The sequence below is a fragment of the Chironomus tepperi genome, unplaced genomic scaffold (genome assembly GCF_022539635.2).
Source record: "Chironomus tepperi strain 1889 unplaced genomic scaffold, CSIRO-AGI_Ctep_v1 contig_257, whole genome shotgun sequence".
Classification (NCBI taxonomy): Eukaryota; Metazoa; Arthropoda; class Insecta; order Diptera; family Chironomidae; genus Chironomus; species Chironomus tepperi.
Genome location: NW_027226379.1, coordinates 356,546 through 378,009, shown reverse-complemented (window position 1 = coordinate 378,009; position 21,464 = coordinate 356,546). Strand labels below are relative to the sequence as shown.

The following is a 21,464-nucleotide window of genomic DNA, read 5'->3' as shown; positions in this document are numbered from 1 at the left end:
TAAACTTTGTGGTATGGTAAAGTAATAAGTATGATGTAGTTAAGTGTTTTACTGGTATTTTTGCTGGACTTTGGCTAAATTTCAAAATTGTTGATTTAAGATTTCAAAAATTTAAGTTTGAAATTTCAAAAGCTTAAAAATTTAAATTTGAATTTTCAAAAATTTAAATTTCAAATTTCAAATTTCTAAAAGTTTTATTTTTTTTAAAAATTTTAAACTTGTAAAAAAATTAAAAAAAACATAAATTTTTTTGTTAAAGAACATTTTGAAATTTAAATAAATTAAATTTTGAATTTTAAAAAATTATTTTCAATTCACTAAAACTTTTCGAAAAAAAATTTCAATTTTATAAAAAATATTTTATAATAAGATAAAATATTTAAGTTTTAAATATTTCAATTTAAAAGATTAAAACTTTAAAAGACTTTAAAGCTTGAAAGCTTTGATGATTAAAAATTTTTGAAACTTTCATGATTGAAAAAATTTTATTTTAAAATTTAGAGACTTTTAAAGTTTAAAAATTGATCCTGAATTTTAAAAAATTCAATTTTTAGTTCTTAAATTTAAGATTTTTAAATTTTACAAATTTGAAATATTCCAAATTCAAAAATTTCAAAATAAATAATTGCAAGTATTAATTTTTTTTAAAATTTTAAAATTTTAATTTTTGCATTTAAAAATTTTAAATCAATTTTGCGTCAATTTTTAATACTTTAAGATTTCAAACATTTAATCTCTTAAACTTCCAAATCAATTTCAAATTTTCCTTAACTCCACTCAAAAAAAAAAAATATCAACACAATCTGCTGCAACATATTTCAATAAAAAATTGTCTTTAAAAACTTCATCTCACAACGACAATTCTCAAAAGCCTGGCACATCGCCAACTTTGTTCATAATAACAATCTTAAAGATTGCTCCAATATTAAGCTTTGCAAACTAACAATTTCAACGTAAAAGCAATTCTCCATTCAAACTTCTTAAAATCAGCCATCCACTACCCTTGAACTTATTCAAGTGTCAATTTTAAATGCACTAAAAAGTATGTCATTAAAAAGTTTTTTCCTTTTTTGTAAAAGATCTTCAACCATAGAAGGCAATCATCTCAGAAAACTAAAGATGTAAATTTATTCAAATTAAATTCTTCCTTCCTATTTAGTCAAAAAAAAAAGTAGTTTTGAACGAAGTAGCTGCCTGCATTACCATTTTCACTCAAATAAGACACGAAAAATTCTCAAAATTAGTTTTTTTTTATTCTTATTGCTCATTCACGTAATAAATTCCTCTTTCTTCCATTATGTCTTCCCTCCATTCCCTCATCATCTATCTATCTTATTTCCGTAAAAAAAAAAAAAAAAATTGCAATGAAAATACGAAAAACTCATTATCATTCCTTCCTTTCGTTCCTCAATGCCACGTAAGATTGTAAAAAAAAATTGTTTTCTTTTCTTTTTTTGTTTCTTCACTTTATTTGGGGCAAAAAAAAAACTTTCCTTCCATCCTGCCTGTATAAGTGGAAATCTGATATAGTTTCAGACATAAAAATGCACAACATCCAAAAATTTCACTTTTTTTTTTGTTAAATTAAATTTCATTTATGAGGGCGAGCATGAATTTTCCACAAAAAGGATTTTTATCGTGAAAACCAAAAAGCTCATTAATAGAAGGGATGGATCATATGTAGGAATTAAGAATATATCCAAAAATAATATTAAAAAATTGTCCTAACCACAACACTACACTTTCTGAAAAGATTTAAACACGTAAGCGCTCAAAGTAAAACTGATGAAAATTTCTCAAATGCTTTTTGAGTTAACGGAATAAAAAGTTTTTCACGATGAGAAAATTGAGAGTGAATTTTCCGACTTAAAGAGAGCTTATTTTGTGCTCTGAGAGCTTCAGATGCTCTCAAACATTTTTTTAGTACAATCTATTGTGACTCTTATGTGTTATGAAAATTTAAGTAATCATTAAAAATTCATAGATTAATATCAGTTGGATGTCATGTGACCTAATGTCCACAACATTAGTCTGCAGAGCTGTTGTAAAGGAAATGCTTAGTAGAATTGCGATTATTGTGTATTATTTATTTATGGTTATTTATCCAGCAAAAAGAAAAAGGCAGGATTACTAAAGAAGTCGTTCAGTTATTACTTTTAGGAATTGAGGAGGCATAAGGAGAGGCGGGTCAGGGATGAAAGGAGGTGGAGTGGTAAATCCTTGTTATTTTGTATCATAATAAGAGCTCGTTTCCTAATTGAAACTGCACAATGTCACAAACTCTTCAAACTCAGTGGTTAAGCATGAATTGTTGTTGACGATCAACCAGGGTGGGTCCAGGGTCCAACCCTTCCTTGAATACGCCCTTCTTCGTTCTGATCTTTACAACTTTAACTTTTCTCCTGCATAATCCTTTGGACAGCAATCTTCAAAAAGCTGTCGTCCAGCCCAAACCCTACAACCTTACCACCTACCCCACCAACCCATAATCACTCACTTGATCTCTTACCCCACAATGCCAAAAACAAGTCTTTATTTGTGCGGTTAATTTTAAACATTTTTTGTCGGAAATGATTTTAATTTTTTTTTATTTCTTTGAAGTAAACAAAACAAATGGAAAAAGGAAAGGAAAATTTAAATTATTTTTGCATGACTGCCTGCCTTACTCTTGTGAATAATCTGAAAGGATTGTCAGGTATGCTTTTGGGTTTGATATGAAATTTCTTTTTTTCTACTTAGAATTAGCTGAAAATTCATTTGGTTTAACAGGAATATGTGAATTGAATTTCATAGAAGGAAAAGATTTAATCTCATTGGATATTGGCATGGATTGTGGCTATGAGTGGAGATATTCTTCTTGGAAACTAATTGTGTCTTTTGTTCATATTCTATTAGTGTAATGGATGGATGTATGTGAAAAAGTAGCCATAATGAGGCTTACTATGGATGTTTAATTAATGAGAAGTTCGTTGCTTATCAAATTGTAATTAGGATTGCATTTCTGATTGGATTTTAGGAAGTTGGAATGATCAAGTGAGGCTGATTTCGTGGTTGGTGAAGGATTTGTATTCAAAAATTGAATTAAATTTAAGCTCGATTTCAAAATTCTGGCTATGCTTCTGAAGATGTCTATGTACCAAAGCTCAAAGTCGACTCGGATTTTGTATCGAGTCGAGTCAATTTTCTGTATAAAATCCAAGCCAACTTCGAGCTCTGCTATGGACTAACAAAACACCCAAATAGTATAAATAGGTTATTCGATCTGTAATCAGGCATCAGGATGGTATGATTCTGGCATGGTACCGAATTTGAACCAAATCTAGCACAAAGTCAGAGTCATATCATGTCATGGCTCCAGTCTGATTTTTGTTCGATTTAACGACTTTTGTTATTTTGGTATCACTTCGAGTTGTACTTAGCTAACAGACATCGAGCATGCTTTAATGGTACCATAGTAATATTACATTAGGGTATTTTTAAAAAATTGAAGAGTTTTTAGAACGACATTTACACATTCGTATAGCTTATCGATTCTTTCTTTAAATTTAAATTTAAATCAAGGTTGTTGAAATGTCCTCATTCATACAAAAATTATACCAAAATAAAATGATTATTTTTTCAATAATATAAAATTAACAGTTTTTGCATTAAAAATTCATTCATAAAACATAAATTTAATTCCATAAATAAAATTCTGATCAGCAAAAATAATAACGCAAAGTAATAACTTTTTGCTGAAATATGCAAATTTTTACCAACTTTTACATCATTTGACTTGAGTTATTTGACTTTAAGGAATTAAATTTCAAATAAAATTTGTGTAAAAATTTTAAAAAAAAATGTTTTTTTTTTTTGATTAGTTTTTGAAAATTTTCAATTTTAGTCTTAATTCTTCACAGTTAAGTTCCAGAGTTGAGGTCGACTCAGATTTTGTAAGAAAAAGTCGACTAGACTTTAAAAAAATTGATTCGACTCGACTCTATGAAAAATTTGAATCCATTTCTTCAAAATTTTTTCACTTTTAAATCCAGAGCTTAAAGTTGACTTAAATTCAGATTGAAATTGTCGACTCAAATTCATAAAAAAATGAGTCAACTTGACTCTAAAAGAAATTCGAGTACAATTTGTCTAAATTATTCACTTTTAAGTTCAAGCTTCGAGTCTACTCTTATTTTGATTGCAAAAGTCAACTCAACTCTTCTATAGAGTTGTATAGTCGACATTCTATATATCATTCTAGTCGACATTGCATCTGCTTTAAACTGTAAACCCAAATCTGGAAACTCAAAAATTTAAGAAATATTCCATGCAAATATACGAAAACTTGCGAATATTATGAATATTTAGCACAATTTGGCAATAATTTTAATATATTCAGGTCATTCTTTTGTTTACATTTCCACAGTTTCCAGACCTTGCCATAAATCACAAGCATTAGCTCCTGTTAATTATCTTTTCAAAAAAAAAAATATTCCATTCAATTTCGATCATTATAATTGAATTAAATTCATACTTTCAATAATCCTTCACAACAACCAGCCAAGCAATGTCGACAGCTCGATGTAAATTTTCAGATAGTGAAAACTTTTAATGACATTTACAGAAAACTTCAATTTAAAATTTTTTTTTAATCTATTTCATGAAAATAATTACTAACAGAAACAGTACGACAGAAAAATGTGCATGTAATTTATTCAAAAGCTCTTTAACAATTTATATAAAAAATAGAACTTTTTATTATTTTTAATGGGTATAAATTTCCCCCTTTTTATTCATCCATAGAACAAAATGTGTTAATTATCTGAAGTTATTTTATCCATCAAGATATATGTATTGAGCTGAGGGCGTATATTCCACAAAAAATGTAATAATAATAATATATAGCACTAATAGATCAAGGATGCGATAAGCGTAGGAAGAGCAGCAACAAAAAAAATTGAATTAAGTCCATTCGAGGGAATGGCTCTCTTTTGGGAATCAAATCAACTTATTCACTACAAGAAAATTAATATTATTTTTTTTGTCTAACCACAGCACGAAACGTCTTCAATAGTTTATTCACGTTAACGATCGAAATAACACTGATGGAACTTCTCTCGTTGATATATCTCAATCTGACTTTTTATCGGAAAAATTTTCTTATCGTGAGAAAAATAATTTTTTTTTGCGCTCTTTTCTCTCCGGAAATTGAGAATGAGACTGACTTTTTAGTACAGAGCTTTTTTGTTTTCTGGAGCATCGTACGATAAAAAATATTTTAAAACTATAAGCAACTAATAATTTAACAATGAGACGGTATTGAAGTGATAAGGATCATCGTCATGTGGGAGTTTTGCAATATTTCTTCAATTTTTCGACAACAAATAATTGTATTGAATTTATGGTTACAAGAACTGGAAGATAAAAGCAGATAGCGCAGATTTTGAGGATATATTATGTTTGTGAAGTTGCTCTAAATCTTCAAAATTATTGGAAGAGTCAGAAAAGAATTGAAAGTTTATGGTTAAAATTTTCAAGAAAGTGAGAAAATATTTTAAAAATTCAACGGTCACAAAATATTTGAAATTTAAACAAATCAAATTTAACAGTGAGAAATATAAATTTTTTTAAAAAATCTAAAAATTTAACGGTCACAAAATATTTGAAATTTCAATAATTTTAAAAATATGAAAATTTAACGGACAAAATATTTGAAACTTTTTTAAAATTTACGGTTGCAAAATATTGAAAAATAATTTTAAGAATATTTGGAAAATCTTAAAAATAGGTTATTGAAAAATCAATAGTTTTAAAATATTTTGAAAATTTAACGGTCAAAAAATATTTGAAATTTTATAAGAAATTTTTAAATTTTAAAAAATTTCCTTTAAAATTTTAAAGATCTCCAAAATTTAAAAAATTTAACGGAAAAAATATTTGAAATTTTAAATAAAATCCTGAAAAATGGACAAAAAGCACTCAATTCCAATTTTCCCCATCTAAAATAGCTTTTTAAAAATATTTCATCACGTCTTGCTAAAAGTATTCGTTCAAAGCTAAAAAAAGATCCATTTTAAAACTTTTTTTTTTCCAAAACTTTCCAATTTTCAGGAGCGAATGAAACTGTCAAAGTAAGAAAATTTATTTATTTATTATCTCCATTCACAGTTAGTTACTGACCCCTAATTTCCTTAGCTACCTTAATTCTTTTTCATTAATCTATCCAAGCATTAAAAACAAAAAAAAAACCCCACTCAAAATATTTCAACTTAAATGAATGTTTTGAGTGATAAGAATGAGTTATAGACATGAAATAATTGAAAAAGAATGTTGAATAAATTTAAAAATATTATTTTCTATACAAAACTTTTCTATTTCTTTTTTTTTCGGGGTTTACATAAGGAATTTTATTATTTTTTTTTGCAATGCAAAATTGGTGAGAAAATTTACGACTTTTCATGGAATATCCAGCAATGCATAAACGTAAAATTTAATCTGTTTTACTCAGGTAAATTAGGAGGTATTTTTCGTAGAAAATTTTCAGCAAAAATATTAAAAGTTGTTTTTGTTGAGGTTTGCCTGGGATGAGTAATTTCGTAGTGAAAAAAACTTTTAATTTTTATCATGAAAATGTTGGATTATTCTTGTGTAATTTATGCAGTTTGTTGGTACAATTGTGCTAGATTGTTTGAATAGAAGATTATTTTATCTTGTTAAGTGCTGAATTTATTTTAACAGAAAGTTTTTATGTTTACATGTGTTGGACACCATTTGTTGGAAGTTTCAAGCAGTTTCAAGCGTTTTATTTGAAGTTTTCTCAAAAAAAATTTAGTTTCACACCCTTTGAATCAAATTTCATAGTTTTAAACTCTTTCAGAGTAGGATTTAGTAGTTTCAATCCCTTTGCGACATAAAATTTGTAGTTTGATATGTTTTTAAATAAATTTTCTGTAGTTTCTCACCCTCTGAAACTGAACTATTATAGTTCACAGTGTTTTAGGCTAAATTTTCGTAGTTTACCACCCTTTGAGGTAAAATTTCATAATTTGGTACAATTTAAAGTTAAGAGTTCATAGTTTTACACCCCTTGAAATAGATAATTCATAGTTTCCATCCTTTGAAGTTAAAGTTCATAGTTTTCATTCTTTTGAAGTTAAAAATTCATGGATTTACACCTTTTGAAGTCAAAAGTTCATAGTTTCACACCCTTTAAAGTTAAGTCTTCATAGTTTCACACTTTGAAGTTTTCAAAGTTTTCAACATTGAAGTCAAAAGTTCAAAATTCACCGTTCGAAGATTAAAATTCATAGTTTTCACCCTTTAAGATTAAAAATTCATAGTTTCACACCCTTTCAAAACAAAATATCTCAGTTTTATATTTTTGAAGCAAAATAGAGTTCGAAAACCAGAAATTCATTGATTTTCAGCCTCATCATTTAGCCATAGTTCTGTAACTCCGCATTCTTTAAGACACATATCCCCGAAAAAAATTCAAATTCAAGCTTTTACAGCAAATAAGAAGTAAACAACTTTTATCTATTTATTCATATTCCCTTTACAAAAGAAAGACAAGAAACTTTATCCAAAAAAAGTCCCACCACAATTTCCATAATTCGAATTCCCTCTTAAGGGATATTATTTTTATAAGAATTGAAAAGAAAAGCAAAAATGTTCATCAACTTCAAGCATTCAAAGTAATAATCATATACTTCACGAATAACACAGCAATCATAAATGAAAGAAGGGAAAGAAAACAAAAAAAAATAAAATAAATTCATTCAAGGCTGTTCTTTTTATGGGAGTTGAGGAAATTATCCATTAATAGATAAAAATTTTCTTTTCTTTTACCACACACCAAACGCATATACACGACATGTCTCAAAACATTTATACACGCAAGCGATCAAAGGGAATGAAAATTCTCTTACACATTACTAATTTTATGGAATCGTCTATTGACAAAATTCAGTCATATTCCATGGATTAAATGAAAACGACAAAAGCTAAAAATATTATTTTTTATTCGACATGCTCCAAAAAAGCCAAACGATGTGATCGAAATGAAAAATTTGACTGTGAATTGCTTCCAAAAATGGAATGATTTTTTTTTTTTACCCTTAATAATAAACTCAAATGAACAGCTGGATTTGTAATTGAATAATAAATTTTTAATCACGGAACGACTGTGTCGGTCTAGTTGACATTTTCGAAAGTTATTTACGATGAAAATAAATTTTTGGTTAAAAAAAAAATAGATTGATTAGGGCTTCTGGAGAAAGCTTTTTTGGGTTTGTGTAGATTTGGAAGGATTGGAATTTGGTAGATTTTTGTAGGAATTTGATCAAAAAATTTGTGATTTTGTTTGGCTCGGGCAATGTCTGAAGGATTTTGTAACCAAAAGACGAAAAGTGCAGGCTTGCACTTTATGGCTCAACCTAATTTAAGGTTGGGCTTAGTTTGCCAAAAGTCTCCATTAAAAGAAGGTATCTTTGTGAAAATCAATCGAATGATCGTCAATAATTAAGGATTTTCGGGATAGAACTTAATTTGGGATGTTTTAGGATGTTTTTGGAATGTTTCGAACTTGATTTTAAACATTTATTTAATCATAACATCAGAAAGCATTAATCTAGTTATCAAGGAGTAATTCTCGAAAAACGAAGGGAGTCCAATCACAAAACGTGCTTTCCAGGACACGCAAAGTTAACGTTTGAGATTGTTGAGACGTCCAGATCAATTAAAATCACTAACTTCCCTTAGATAACTCCTGTAACTAACTATATAACTGACGACTACTTGTCATTTAACAATATAAGTAGAATTCTACCTCTATCAACAGTTTCTTCAAACTAAACTATTATATGTCAACAAAGAACACGATATGTCACTCAAGAAGAAGCAAGCAAGCCCTCCAGTCACGGATCAATAAGAAAGAGATGGTCATAAAACAAAAAACAATCAAAACTACTAAATCTTTCTAAACAACCATAAAAATTGACGTATATATCACAATAAACCCCAAAATTAAAGAATCAAGTCACAATAACATCACCAACTTGACCTACTGTACGACAAAAACAATTCCACGTAATTCAATCTAAAAATGGAAGCGAAAAAATTCTCCGAAAAAATCCACTCGAGTAATCGCTAGACCATCAACATGTCATTTAGTAATAAAGTCTCATTATCCAGACACATCCTCCAAAAACACCATTAAGTTAAGGAAAACACTTATTCATTTCAAAATGTACCATAAAAAGCAATAAATAATCCATATAAAAAAAATGAGTAAATCATTTATGAAGAGTGAATGAAGCATAAAAGTTTTTGACTTAAACTTTAATGAATCATTTATTTTCCCATAAGTTTCAGACTCGAGAATCGAGAGAACTTTATATATATATTCCATATCAAGTATCGATTGTTCGGTCTATGAGAGGTAATATATTCCGAACAAGAAAAACACATTATGACTACTTTATACTTTACAAAAACAAATATCAAAAAAAACTTTTTTAAAAAGTTTTCGTCTGACAAACAATGTTAAAAAAAAACTATCATTTTATCATGAAAAATGAACAAAATTTGTTATTAAGTTTTACACCATAAAAGTATAATATTCAATCCACTTTACTTATTCCTTTTGTCAGATTGAGAGAACAAAAAAAAATTGTATTTTTATTCGTATAAATATTTTAAAAGCTTTTCCGAGCGTATATTCCACAAAATTTATCGGAGTTGAATGAAGTTATACAAAGATATATATTAAAATAGTTCTAACCACAGCACGACACGTTTATAAAGGTTTACACACGCAAGCGTTTCAAGTAAGACTGACGGATATCCTTTCACTCTGTATCTTGTCAGGACGATTTACTTCTTTTTATTCCATTTTTTTTTATTTTCAGTCGTGAGAGAATTTTCTCTCGCATTTTTTTACTTCTCTTTGACTGCTTTTTAGAACTAAAATTACTTTAGCAGTGGAAATGTATATCGATAACTTAAAGGTGGATGGTATCTTCTTTTATTGGTCTGAGTTTGAAGTGAAATTGAATTCATTTCTCAATTTTCCAATTTGAATGGAAATTTTGTACTGTGAATTATGAAATTTTGTGTTCGGATGTCATTGATATGTGTTAACTTTCGGATGTCATGGATACACTTGACAGGATGGCCTTTTTTGTTGTCATAATTGAGCCTTTTGTTTTTTTCTAACTCTGCACAGTTGCATGACCTAGGGTATACCAATGTGATGTACCTAGTCACAATTTGCGTGTCGCGAATACACAAATCGAGTTGTTGTGAGTTAAAACGGCGACTAGACGGTTCATGGGATCGAACCCGGGTTGTTAGGGTCAGTTAGGATGACAATTTAACTCAGCGGTGAAATTCCTTTTATTTTTCCCGGTTCACCTTGGTCATAAGCCTCAACCGAAACCGTACATGGTGTTGGCTATCACTTTTCTAACTACTATACCACTGCTGCTTTTTCGCTGCCTTGAATGATGTGCTCTATATTTTGAAATATTTTATGTCACGTAAGCAAAATTCTAGTTTAGAATTAGGAATAATCAAGGATTATATCTAGTAAATTCTAGAAATATCTTACAATTTCCATCACAATCTAAGGGTTTCCAAAGTCTCTTAGTTGTCTATAATGAATCTTAAAACGAAAGCTCATTTAATTAGTAAACTGACTGATTGAACATTGAAAACACTCAATCAGTTCACTTAATGAATCACTACAGAAGTTTCAATTTCTATAGAATCAATAGAACACAACATAATCCCAAACTACATGCATTCCCATTCATCCAAACACTCATTTATCCCCGTCATCTTACAAGTTGAAGTAAATAATTAAGCTAAGATGCTTCAGTCAACTAAAATGTAATTTTGACAATAAATTTATTTTCTTCTCATTATTCCCAAAGAAATAAAAGGTAACAAAGGGAGATATGCAAAGTACAAAAACATGTTTCGTGGAATTTTCTTTTTTTTTTACTTCTTCTTTATGTACATCATGAATAAAATATGCATATAATAAAGATTTTATATGATGAATATTGAAATTTAGCTCAAAAAGTGGGTCTCTCGTAACATTATTCTGATTTTTTTTTTTTTTGCCGCATTTTCCCGAAGGAATATTTTATTAGATATACGCGTCTTATGTGGGGTGGGAGCATGTAAGAAGATTTTTTTTCTTTTGTGTGATGTTTCTTGCTGGTTGTGAGGCACAAAAAGTTATGAAGTCTGAATCTTTTCTGTTAGATAATCATTTTGCTGTATTTATGACCTTTTCAGTAATAAGATGTAGATTTATTATCATGTATATTATGCCATTATTGTTATATAAATACTTTTGCTGATTTTCCATGGCCATACAAAAGCCAAAAATCCATGACTAGTCGATTTATTTTTGAAAATGTACACAATGAAATCGATTGATTACTCATCATTATTTTGAATGGGAATATTAATATCAACAATATACAAAAATAGATATAAAAAATGAACATTTTACTATCTAATTATAGATATAAATGCTACAATACATTTTAGTAAATTACTTTTTTTTTGTAATATAGTTTAATGAACTTTTCTAGAACTGCACTCAAATATATTGAAACTTGAGAATGAATTTTCTAAACCAAACTTTGTGTTTTACTCAAGTATAGTAGATTGTGGATTTACTAAAGTGAGTGCTAAGATTATTTTGTTCTGTTTATATTTATCTTAATTTTAGAAACTAGTTTTTTACAGTAATAAAAGATAGAAGTGCTAATGTTTGAGAATATTTATCTAGATCTTTATAAAATGGAACATTTTAAGAAGTTTCGTTGATACTGGTAATCTTAAATGGTTAAAAACTATCTTAAATCCTTTGTCTCAGTTACAATGCAAAGATTTAGCAGAAATAAGTGAAAAAATTGCAAAAAAGAAATTTTAAAATCTTTTGTTTACATTCTCACTTGAAGACTTTGTGCTTAATTTTTGACTAAATTATATGTTTGTTTCTTCTTATAATGATTAAAAAGTATTAAAAAAGTATGAGCAAAGCACATAAAATCATAATCTCATAAGAAATTAACACACATAATCTAAATTTTGGGATTTTTCATTTTAAAAATTTGTCAACAATTGCGAGAAAATTCAAATTTATCGAAATAACGGCTCTTTTTGCAATTTTCATTTATCATCAATTTTACTTGCAACAAAACCTTTCCAACCTGACAAAACATTCCCACTTCCATTTGTATAATCTCCACAACTTAAAATAATATCCTCAAGATGTAATGTGACCAGCTATAATTAATTTAAGTCTCGGTCGATAAATGTGTAACCTTTTTACATCGAGCTTGTAGGTGTACTCACAAATCTTGGAAAGTTGTAAGTAAGTTTTTAGCAAAAAGACGATAATAAATAGTTCAAATTAATCAAGTAAGTTGAGATGAAATAAAACCTACACCGCTCTTCAATTACAGCATTACTTTTACAAGAAAATGTCTCAAGAAAAAGTTTGAAAATTACAGAAAATTGTCAGCTGTAAATCAAGCTTAATGAGTGACATGGTCAAGTACTGAGTACAAAAAATATGCAAATTGATGAATTTAATTAACAGCAACAATTGTTGTAAATTATTAATAACGGTTCAAGATTTAGATTACAACTCATTTAATAAGTCAACCCGCAGACCACAATCATAATAAACATTTGTATTTGCCTATTAATTTACAATTACCTAATTAATTATATACACTGTTAAACTGTTCAAAAAGGGGTTGCTTTACAATGCTAGGCAAGGAATAAGGTTCATAAAGGTAAGAAAAGAATTATGATAATCTCCTTAAGCATGACTTGTGAGGTATAATCGCAAAAAGGGTGAGTTGAAAGCGCGTTTTACAGGACAAAATATTTTGTAATTAAATAATTATTATAATAATCATTAATAAAATTGTAACGAGCTGAGAAAATTCAAAAAAATTAGTTGATGGCAAGTTAAAGTCCAGCTGATGACTAGTTCTAACGTAGTTTTGTCCACTCGGATATTGAATAATAAAACAGCCAAAATCCTATTTAAACTCTAAAAGAACTCTCTCTTTTTAGAACACCCACGATACCCTGCATGGCATACACAGACAAACAGACGAACTCAGCAATATCCCAAATAAATACGCGTTAAAAAATAAAAGGAGGGAAGAAAAAAATAATAATATTGCAAATAATTTTTTTTTTGTTCTTTGCAAGCAGACACAGTCATAAAACAAAATTAATTAAATAAAGTCATGCTATTGTTATATTAAGTAAGAAGGAAGTGAATGTCCTTTTGATGTTTTTTCTTCACTTCAAATAAGAAACTCAATTTATCTTCCTCAATTTTTATCTCTTTCCTCCCCTCTCTTAATTTTCATGTCTACATCTTCCTCTATCTCTGATGATATTGTTTAAATTATTTCATTCCTTCACTTTTTTTATTATTATTTTTTTTGGTATGTATGTACAAAAGGATCATAAAAAGCGTATAAATATATAAAAATCCTTTCGGCTTAAAAAAGAACTTTCGTTGTGGTTTTAAGAAGATTTCTTTGCTTTTGAAAAGTTGAAAGGTTTCTGTGTGTAAAAAATTTTTCTCTTTTTTTTTGGTTCTTTTAATTTGCTGAGAAGCGTACAACTTTTTTTTTCATTGAATGTGCAAACAGAGAAAAAAAAAGTTTTGATTTTAAGGGTTTTTTATGTTTTATAAAAAAAGGATTAAATTGAATTATCCTCATTTATGCTTCGACTGTGATATCTGCTGTTGCTTGTGCTTAAAATTTATATGTATTTACTTTTTGTTACAAAGCTTCCATAACTTAAAATTTTGTTTAAAAATAACCCAAAGTCATAATGTGCAAATGCATTCTGACCACGGAATTAAAAAAAGAATTTTTTTCATCGAATTAATGCATTTAAATATCTTTAAATAGATAAACCGCGAGAGAACTACTCGTGTGATGGTTTTTATGTATGTGGCTTTCAGAGAGAAGCTTTATGATGCTTATTATTCTGATTGTATTGTATGTGACTAGCTTTACCTGCTTTTCCGAGTGGAAAGGACTGCGAGTAGTCAATTGTAAGTCTAGTCGTGTTAAATTCTTGGAAACAGTCGATTCTATACTGACTGTTGGGCTCCCACCCTACAGGTTTAACTCTATCCTTGAGCATCCTTTTCTCAGCATATAGCTCGGTCCCAATTTGGATATTTGCGATATAAGAGGATATCACGAAAAGGTAGGACACTTGGAATTTGGTCAACTTCTGAGTCAAACTTCAGTTTCCTACAATTTTCCAAATCTAGTCATAAACTAAACATATCATGGCAAATTCCACAAATTCCAAGGTTATGATCAAAACATGCTCGACTAATCGTACTCTATTCCACTAAAATTTGTATCACTCGGTACCTGATATGTACATCAAACTACTAATGATCTACTTAGTACAATTACTACTCCATTTCCACCCTCTATATCTCCTTAGAAACAGCAAAAAAAAACGACAATAATTCCCAACATTAAATTGACTGTAACTCAACAGTAAAATTGAAGAATACAATAATATTCTTCAACAATTTATGAGTTCAATGTCCCCGCCAAATAACCATTATCTATACTTAATTTAAGAACACTAAAAGCATCCATTGAAAGCTCTAAATAGAAATCGTCAAGCGTACAACAATTGAGAGCACGCAACGTAAGGAAAATAAAATATAAAGAAGATATATACATTGAGTATATATCCACATAGTTACAATCTAATGAAAGAGACATGCGATGTAGTATGCGTCATACAAAATATTTCTATATTTGATGACATCGAAAATCTACTCAATATGATAAAAATGAGACATTGAAGCTCCTATCTATTGCTCTTAAAAATATATATGTATATTCAAATATTGTTGTTGCTAACATACTGCTTGAGAATATAAATATCATAAACAAATGTTGACGTAGAAAAGGAATATTTTTTGACATGATGCGTTTATTAATGAGAATTTTCTATGGAAACTTTCCAGACATGTAATTATATGGTATATACAATATTATTGATGCCGAAAAATACGGTTGTAGTTGATATGATTATTTTTTCATGGGGTATTGTTCATAGGTTAGGTTCGGATTAGTCATGCACATTTGAGGGACTGAAATCAGTTAAGGAGGGGCTATAGCAATGTCTCTTGGCGCTTAGGATAAATGTCCAAAAATCACAACCTACGCCCACCCTTTGTTTTACTAAGATTAAATTCTGAGCCGATCAAATCATGGCGCCCCGGGGTAAAAATGGACCTCCCCTTGTTACGATCCTTACAAAAGCTCTGGAACTGTGTTTTATCCTACTATGCAACCCCACCCTTTGTGCTCAACTTAAATCAACAATCTATAAGGCTTCCTCGATCCAGTACCCTCCCCTTCTTTCAAATCCATACTAATTGCACCTCTGCTCTCAAGCTGGCCAAGGCGTCCTTTTCTGCCATCCCCACAACTTCCGAACGAGCCCCTACAACAACTCAAAAAGTTATCCATGGAAATTTTTCATTGAGTATGGGTTTAGTTCCATGTGAAATTTTGCCAAATAATAAAATAAACATCAAAAATTGGAAATACAAAAGAAAATAATTCGACTGATTCATTTCACGTGTGTGAAAATTTGATTTAGTGCAAATAATTGGTTGCTTACTGTGTAGGTGTGGAAGTGTGATTTTACTCATTGAATATTTGATTTAAGCATGTGAAGTTACGGTTGATATATTAGAAAAGTTTTTAGCTAACTGTCTATAATATGTGGGTTTTTGAGTGACGGAGTAATTCAGGATAGGTCTATGAAAAAATCAATTTGATATGGGTTCGGTTCATTGTACTGCATTAATTTGAACTAGAGCTTTAATCGATTTTTATATCTTGTTGATGGAGCTTTTTTGTAATTTTATTAGATATTGAAATTGAAGGATTAAGAGCGTTGAATTAGAATTTAAACGGTTTTTACCTCATTAACAAAAACTACGCGAGAAAGACTGAAGAATTTTTGAATTGGATGTGTTGAAAAGGACGTTAGAGTCCTTAAAATCTGGCAAGAGGTTTCGAAGGATTGAACTCTCTTCAGACATTCGCAACGCACGGCAATGGGCCTTATTGCGCCACAGCCAAGGAAGTAAAGTAATTAAGTACCAAAAACACATTACTCGGAAGGTTGGAAAATCCTGCACCAAGATGGCATGACTCTGACATGGTACCAGATTTAAGTTGATTCGGCCACCATGGTGACTTGGTGCACCAAATCAAGGTCTCGTCAGTCTAGGCCGGTTTTTCATGAAAAACTAATTTGACAAAGCACATGGAGTTATTCAATAGGAAGTTTAAGTCAGTTGCAGTGTATTTCCTTACTTAATTAGCCATCAAGCTAGATTCACATGAAGCCATTCACTTATTTTTGACAAAATATCGTTATTCTGTAAAGAAATAAGTGAATGATCCTGAATATTGATAAAATAACGAACAAAATGCACTTTTTGCATACGAAATAAATCAAGGTCCATTAATAAAGCATTCTTTAGGTCACGCCGTTCTTATCAGACCTGTTGAGTTATGTAGGAGTCAAAAAAGGAGCCAATTTTATAAGCAAAAGTTTAAAGCGAGGTAAAACATAAGAAATTGAGCTAAACACGTTGTTATTAAAAGCATGGCTCATAATTTCAAACTGAATATTAAATATTTTGAACAGTTTCAGAGTTGATATTTCAAAAAAAGGATCAAATAAGTCAAAATTCGAACAACCATTGTAGTCAAGTATCTAGTCATAGATAAGAACAACCCTTTATAGTTTCCCATTCAAACCATTTAATCCACAATCAATCGAGAACCACATGACGGACACAAAAAAGGACAATATTACTATCAAGCCCAAAAAAGCTCGATCTTCAACCCTTCTCGAATAAAGTTATTCAAAGTTTTTGGCAAGGAGAAAAAAAAGTAAATCTTCATGAGTTTTTCTATTAAAGGTAATTTTTATGACCTTTACTATCTTATTCTTTACTGAGTCTTTTGAAATGAATGGAGAGAGTATAGAAAGAGATTTATTTACATAGACGATATGGTGGAATGAGGCAAACATCATCATCACCATCAATTCTATGCAAAGTACCTTTTTTTACTTCGTACTTTATTATCGGCTAGAAAAAAAATAGGAGGGAAAAATTTCATGATTTTTCCCTTTCTCATTTTTTGACCTAGATTTTTATTTTATTTTCTTCCTATATATAGCAGGAAAAAAAAAAGTTCGAGGACTAAGAACAAGCTACAAAAAAAAAAGGGTTTTCACATTCTATTATTGATGAATGAATGACGAGCATTCAGGAAGGATGGAAGTGAAAAGCGATATGAAAGGAATTAGCAGTGTGAGAAAATCGACGGATTTACAGCTCAGTTGCAATTTGGGTTTTTTTTCAGGAAGAACGATCTAGGATTTCACAAAAATTGGGATAGATGCGGTGTTGTGTTTGAAAAAGGATGTTTTTCTAGAATGGCCAGGAAATGTGAGGTTATGACAAATTTGGTTGGATCTTTTGGCTTTTTTGTGTTGAATATTTCAATTATTATTGTGTAATGTTAGGTTAGGGATCGCTTACTTATTACGTAACGCTCTTAGGAGGACGCATCACTTCCTGCTTTCGGGTATAGAGATGTTATTTGTCCTCATTCTTAAGTTAGTGACAAAAAAGCGGCTTAACTAGAATTGTCGTTTGAGCCAGTAACAGAAAACTGTTCAAATGATTTTTTAACGCCCTACGGTTCACAATAGATCAATAAGAACTAATCATCAATTGGAATTGACCTACAATTTAGACTGAATATTATCTCGATCTCAAGAAATTGCCGAAGCCAAGACATCCAAAATCCCCCTAAAATGCAGTAGCTTTTCCCCCCTTCATCAGAACCTTCTTCCCCTTTTTTTATCATAAATTTTGGGTTTCAGGACGGAAAAAACTTTCGCATAATATTTTTTTTTATATCATTTACTTCACAGATCACATAAAGCATTATTTATTGGCATATCTCATAGAGGTGGCCATTCTCTGAACTAAATTATGTAGCCAAAGTGACAGGATTATAAATTAAAAATTCAACCATGGGGATCAATGAAAAGAAATAGAAAAAAGAATTCTTTGCCTTTTTTCAGCTTCTATTTTGGCATAATAAATCTTTTTAATGTTCTCAATAGTATAATATAATACCCTTTATTTATTTTTTTGAAACATCTGTCAAAATGAAATGTATACAAACTAAATCTTTGCTAGCTTTTTGGTTTTTAAGGTTTTTTGCAAGTTTATTTCTAATACATTTCGGTCAAATACATCTCAACTAGGGTTTTCAATCCCGGGATCCCGAATACCGGGATCCCGGGATTCGGCTCGATTTTCCAATACCGAAATCCCGGGATTGAAATTTCGGTATTCCGGTATTACGGTATTGAGAAATTCTTAGGATTTTAAATTTTTTTTATTCAATTTTCAAATTTAAAATTGAATTTTTTTGCAAAGAAAAAGTTTATCCTGAACTTAAATTGTTTATTAGCTCTACCTTTTGATTACAGATTGAAAATTTTGACTAAAAAACGATTAAAGATCTTTATTCTCTTGGATACTGATCCAAAAACAAATCATCGTCGTTTTCATTAGATTAGTTATTTCTCAATTGATTAACATCAATTTTTCAGTTCATATCATTAGAGACGTTAAAATTTGTCGGGATTAGGGTTTTGAATAGCGGAACTGATTTGTATGAAATATTGATATTCAATACCGATATTGGAAAGATTTCAATATCGGTATTGAAAATCCTAGTAGGAATTGACCCGAATATGAAAGCCTGGAATCTGTCTTTACATATGAATCAATATGAACTTGAAACATATTTAAAGTAGAGCTAAAGAAGTCAATTTCTGAATTAGATTCATTTTTAAATGGCAATTCAATCTCAATTTAATTCAAATTTAGTTAGTCTAAGTTGTTTTGAACCGTTGTGAGCATAATTTGATACCGGATTTTGAGTAAATTATAATATCAGTATTGATCCCGGGATCCCGGGATCCCGGGATTGAGAATTTCCCAATACCGTAATCCCGGGATTGAGATTTTGGTCCGGTATTGAAATCCCTAATCTCAACTTTCGTTTTTAGAAACTTGAGCCTTCCAAAACAAAAACGAAACGAAAAAAGCAAGAAAAAAAAGTTTTACTATCAAATTTAAATCACATCAGGAAAATTGATTTTTAATATTACACGACTACTGGTGTGCGGTATTAAATTTCAATCAAATATGTATCATAATATGATCTGAATATTCTGAATGTCGATAATTTGATCTATAAAATGCGCGTGGCATTTTCCTTTGATATGGTATTGAGAATGAGGAATGGAATTTTCTGGATGAGGGCATTTTAATATTGATTGAGGATGTATTGTTGGTATTCTATTGTAGATGAGGATACTCGAGTAAGGATATGCAGAGAATTATAATGATTTTAGCCAGAGGTTGCAGATGATTGTGTCTTGAGGTTGGGAAACTGAGCTGAAGATACAATTTAGGGAACTGAATCCGCGGATAACCGTTTGGAAGGGCTTTTATAAGGAGTAATAGTAAGTAAGTAAGTAACAATCTTTATTAACCATAAAGGTCTTTTGATTTACAAATGAAATTGATAAAGTTGAATTTTTGGCACACAGTATTTCAAGACATATTGATATGTAGGATCAAGTTAACAATTTTTCAAGTCAAGGTTTCGAATAAATTTGGGCTCTCGTTTCTGCGGCTATTTAGCATAATACGTGATACTTTTCAGGTTCGTTCTATTCACATTCCAATCATTAGGTAATGTATACCCATACCAATTGCAGATTTAAAGGACATTACCAAATTTCAAAAGAACTGACATCAGTACCAAAATCTACACTAGCTGCCTCAACAACTTAACATCATTTCTACAGTTTGGTCTAACAAAGCCCTCGGATTTGTATGCATTAAGCAGACTCCACATCAACTTAGCATCAAACCCAAGTTTCACTACAAAATTTAAGTACCACATTAATAATAAAAGCTCATTGAATTTTCCTACATACAAAAGCAGCAATTCCTAGAAGGATCAGAACAACAAAAAAAAGTCCCAACAGCACAAAAACTCCAATAAAACATCTATATGACAACATCTACATATTAGAAATAATTTTTTCCGGAAGAGATCTAACAGCAAATCCTCTTTTTATTATTATGATATAAAAGAAATAAGATAAATACAACAATAATGGTTTAAAAGTATTAAGACGCAGAAATGAGAACAGGGAGAAAAAAAATTATGTGCCACAATCAATTTATTAATGCTGTATACATACATTGTTTCATATAAGCATAACAACGATGTATGTACGGCAATTTATTTCTAAGAAAGGAAAGAAAAAATGAAAAATTATGTTGGTTTAAATAACAAGAATGAATTGTTGAACAGCCTGATTTCTTTCCATTGCTGCAAATGGGGAATTTTGGATCATTTTCTTATGTTTTGGATGCGTATTGTACCATTTAGTAATGTTATAAATTACAACTAGAAGTATTTAATCATAAAGTTACGTAAAGAGGAGTCTTTAGGGACTGGAAGTTAGAAATTTTGGGGATTGACTATGCCGCTCGGGATTGCAATCATTAACAGCATCAATAAGAGTTTTAAGGGATTCTAATGATTTAAATCAGAATTCGAAATCGAATCGGATTTTGTATGAAAAAATCAGCTCAAGTCGACTTGATTTCATATAAAATTTGAGTCTAATTCGAGCTCTGGTTCAAACCCTGCACCATGTCCGAGTCACGTCTGATGAATGTCGGATTTAAGATCAATCAACCGTTTAGTTCTATTCGAGGATATTGAAGATCAAAAACAGACCAAACCTTTCTATTTTGGGGACTAACAACCATAAAATGGATAAATCAACTGACCAAAGTAGACATACAATTTGAATATTAAACGACAGTTAATATATTCACAACACCAACCCCATATAGCCACCCCAAGTAATATACAAAAAAAATTTAATCAAATTCTTTCTAAGGAAAAGGAAACGACTGCCATTAACAATGTTTTAGGAACTAAATAGCAAGGTTAAAGCTATAGATAACCATCTGATATAAATACTTAATATTTTATTTCAGTAAAATGTCATTTTCATCAGATTTTTTTTCTGTCCCCATGATTAAGATTAAAGTTTATAAGTCTGAAAATTATTAAAATTGCTGTGGGCGTTGTCAATCTTCTTTCTGCACAACATAAATACAACCTTTGATTATTATTAGTGTTATTTTATGTTTTGAGATGTTGGAGGTGGGAAAATGGAAAGAAGGCGATGATGATATTGAAGAATATCTAAGTATGCTTCAAATCGTTATTGAAAGTTTGTCTTCA

General features: G+C 29.8%; 1 protein-coding gene across 5 annotated transcripts in view; it reads right to left on the bottom strand.

The window, feature by feature from the left end:
• LOC139091623 (1-phosphatidylinositol 4,5-bisphosphate phosphodiesterase epsilon-1-like) overlaps positions 1-21,464 on the bottom strand; it is an 88,871-nt gene that overhangs the window by 64,370 nt on the left and 3,037 nt on the right. For 2 of the 5 annotated variants that reach the window (XM_070641765.1, XM_070641769.1), the window contains exon 1: positions 5,030-5,068. The exons of 1 other annotated variant lie outside the window; for it this stretch is intronic. The gene's annotated coding sequence lies outside the window, so the exon portion shown is untranslated. Of the gene's footprint in view, positions 1-1,729; positions 1,754-5,029; positions 5,069-9,760; positions 9,804-21,464 lie in introns of those variants that run through there. 2 more of the 5 variants (XM_070641766.1, XM_070641767.1) reach the window with 2 other exon arrangements.